Below are 4,215 nucleotides of genomic sequence, written 5' to 3'. Positions count from 1 at the left end.
TCCAGACGGGGTTTTGGCGCCCCCTCTGGTGCTGCGCCCCTATGCGTTGCATACCCTGCATACCCACTTTTTGCGCCACTGCAGGTTACCATAAAAAATAAAAATAAAAAAAACCACCCACGTAACCACCCACTGCTTCTACAATCCACCTCTATCCTGCTTTCAGCAAGTCTTCATTTGTATGGTTCCGGTCATGTGTGACAGCAAGTGCTACTCATATTCGTAGTGATCTGTTTGCTGTTCTGCTCCATACACGTCTGTCTTGTGTGCTGTAATGGTGAAGTCACAGGCACGAGTTCAGAGCCTGAGATCATCTGTTCAGGACGCCTCTGTGTGTAAACACACATCACGTCAAATATTTATCCACTATTTCACACCTGCAGGAGAGTATTAAGGAGGCTGTTCTTCAGTCCAAGGAATCAGAGGCTGTTTTCTACGTAGGGGGAGATAAACCAAGGAATAAAGCGGCTTTGTTTAATTTAGAAAGGAGAAAAAAAAAACTATCCAATCTAATGGCTTACTGTAATTGGAGTGGATACAAAAGCTTCCCAACTATGTAATAATTTCAGTCTATTTCACAAGTATTACATAAAGGTTTGTGAGTGTAACAGGACAAAATGTGAAAAAAATGTTAAGTTATGAATATATTTGCTTGTCCGTAGCAAGAGTTATTTCATAATACTTCCTTAACTCTAAAGATGCATACATGGAAGTTTACATTTGCTAAATTGCTTCCAAATGTTTATTGACACATGAACATTTTGTCTTTAAAGTGGCATTATATAACTTTTATAAAAGAAATATGTTTGTTTGTTTTTACATCTTTATACCATACAACATGAACATTGTGACAGTATAATATGAGATAGGTAATCTGAGATAGATAATCTGTGAAAAGATCAAACTCCTCTGCCTCCTCTCTGAGCTGCTGTTGGTGTCTGAAGAAATGCACAACCAAAAACAACCAATCAAAGCCGGGAGGAGGGTCTTAATGCTGCCAATCAATCTCCTGTAGTCGCTGCTCAAAGAGCTAATGGCGGAGAAACAACTTACAGGAAAACCGTTTATCCGCCATCATCGTTGGCCATGCTAATTAGCTTTAGCATTCATGACAGGCTATGCTAGCTGCAGCATAGCAGAGATAAAATGAGGAATGGGGGGACAGGATGCAATGAATGTGGTGTTGACAGCGCTAAGACCCGCCTCCTGGCTGTGATTGGCTGTTTGTGGTTAGCTCCGGGAGAAGGCAGAGGAGCTTGAGGTTGTTGTTTTTTTTCCCACAGATTATCTGTCTCACAGCATATTGTCACAACCCAGTGACAGTTTCAGCAAATATTTTTTGTGACAAAAAAATATTTGTTTTTAATAAAAGTGACATACTGCACCTTTAGGTGACACAGTACAACATGTAGGATTTAAAATGGACCAAAAAGAAGTACAGCAGGTTGAAAACAAGGCACAAAATAACATTTGCTATAAAAATAAGTGTTGCTATGTATGAGCTAGCATGTTGTGCAGCAATCTTCACTGCATTGCATATGCTAATTTCGAAATACCCCAGGACTCCTATTCCTCTTACTGTTGTGATGTGACTGTAAGGAAAGAAGGAGAGAAATGTTAGAGTTTTTCTGGAAATACATCGCCATATTTTTTTCACAAAGAGAAGAGAATAAGAGGAAGCTAACGAGCATCAAGAGACAAAAATTACAGGCAGGAATTAGATAAGAAATTAAACATATAGAGTCTGACAGCGAGTGATTTGGTAAAATAGGCACAAACACAGTCTACATGTGAACAAAGTTAAGGAAATTGAAAAAATGGGACGGAAATTAGGATAAGTTTCTCTTTTTTTTTTTTTTCTCCGTCCCAATCTTGCAGATTCTCTGGGGACCGTTTATCTACAACATCTCTCTGTTCTGCTTACAATCCAGAAAAAAAATTAAACACTAATCTTAGCCACTTGTGAAAAGACATAGAATCAGTCGCGCCCTCTGCTTGACATCTGTGGACTAAAAAAAAACAACAACAAAACATCCTTAAAGCTCTGTGTGTGTGGAAGAGACCAGCATCCATTTTAAGGGCTGGAATCTGAATGTTTAATCATTTCCAGCTCTCTGCTGAAAAGACGCATGAATTTTTCACGTCGTTCATACGGCAGGGTGATGGGATGCCTGAGCCAAAACAACTCTGTACTCATGCTACAAGCATGACACGAGGAAAGCTAAAGAAATACACTGGAATGTACTGCAGTAGGATTGCTGTCATAAGTAGATTTATAGAGATTTTTTTTTATTTTTTTACCACTCCAATTACACATCAAAACTGAAAACGGATAAGACTTTTATATAATGTCATGTTATTTGTATCATATTTTATTTAAATATAAAATCAACATCTGTTGTAATGTCAATAATACTTCAATATTTCAGTTTCCGCACTATAAGGTCTTATTTTGCTCTCAGCATTGTTTCTTTGAATTTAAAAAATGACTGCATACGTGAAAAATACAGTGTCACAGTCATTGTTTTAAAAAATCTAATTTTTTAAGCAAGTTTGTACAAATAAACAATAGATTTGACTTTGACTCCTTTTTTCTCTGAACGTAGAAATGTTTCAAATATAAACACATTCAAATTTGATGTTAAATAATTAGAAGCAGTGTAAATATGCCTGGTATCAACCCAGGTGATATGGGATTGTTAAATGTTCAGTGGCTGCTTTTCCATTACAAGTGTGCTCAAATTTTTGTGTAAAAAAACCCACAATTTTGCGATTTTCTTTTAAATGAGAAAATTCACGTGAAAAGTCATTAAAAATCATGGCAGTAACGAATATAAACCTTTTTATGGCCAATGGAAACAGCTACAATGAGGGAAGAAACTCTCTGTGGCAGCTCGGGGTTTTTTTTTCCCCCCCCCAAATGCCACGTTGCATCAATGACTCGAAGTTAACAGTCTAAACTATTTGTGTCCGGAATATGTGGGGTCTGCAGAGAGGGTCATTTCTTAACGCTATACCTGCACAAGTCATGGATGGAAGGAAGTTCAGGTCTGATGATCAAGTTGCGAAACTGCATTGGTGGTTGCAGTTTCTTCCAATTACTTTCAATCAAAACTGAAAAGCAGCAAAGATTCCTACTAGTGCAAAATAAGATGAGTAGGAACCATTCCAGCAAAGTGTTATCTGTAATATGTATTTATTGTTATTTTGATCTATGAGATTGTAGAAGAAAGACTTAAGAATTAGTTGTATTCTTCAAGAATTTACTAAGCAGAATGTCACATGTTGCTAGAAGGCTAATATTAGAAGGATAGCTAGTTATGCTCTCTGCTCAGGTCCAGCCTGCAGTCAGCTTTAAAGTGGGGTTTTTTTTCAGTAGATCTCAGATGTATCCACTCTTGTATACATATTAACAACTTCCATACATTCAAGATGTTATCCTGTGAGAAATAATTGGCCTTATTGATCATATCTTCACTGGGATACTAGAGAACAAACAAACAAAGCACCCTCATAAACACACTGATTTTGAGTGACCTTTGTACCTTTGCTTATCTTTCTGCTCTCTATTCATTTGGCCACTTTAATTCCACAACTCTGCGCTAAAGATAGCAGCAGGAAGCAAGAAGTGAAATGCTTTCATAGCAACAAAAAATGTAAACCAAAATTAAATTCTCTTAACAGCGGGGGTCAACGATAGGCTTGGCTGCACAGAGATGTCTTGGTTAGTTTGTCTGTCAGTTTTCATTCTGACAGACTTATTTCCTGGTTCGTGTTAAACCCTGATCCCAGTCTGTCAACGAGGGCCCAGCACACATAGCGTGTGCTTAGGCAAATGTAAGGTAAATGAAAAGCGTCATTTTTACAACCTAATGCGTAATCTAAGGGGAACTGTGAGAAGCTTAGGTTGATGTCTGCATCAAATCAACATCAAAGTGTGTTTTATCAACTCGTGGACTTCACTGCGTGACTCACTGATTTAAAGAATAAAATATATATTTTATTGGGAGGTTCAAATAACTTTTTTTATTTCCAATCTTGATTTTACTCATTTAAGACATTTGTCCATGCCAAATTATCCTCCGTTACTTCATTCAAATTAATGCTGTGTTTCTTCATGGTAGCTTTTAGTTACAGTAGAAAAAACACATTTCACTTTATCAGTCTAAATTATCTTATCTTCCATATCTGGTTGTTAGATGAACTTGGAGGAGC

Source organism: Poecilia reticulata, linkage group LG11, assembly GCF_000633615.1.
Source record: "Poecilia reticulata strain Guanapo linkage group LG11, Guppy_female_1.0+MT, whole genome shotgun sequence".
Taxonomy (NCBI): Eukaryota; Metazoa; Chordata; class Actinopteri; order Cyprinodontiformes; family Poeciliidae; genus Poecilia; species Poecilia reticulata.
The sequence above is the reverse complement of the archived record's forward strand: the minus strand, read 5'-3'. Positions refer to the sequence as shown.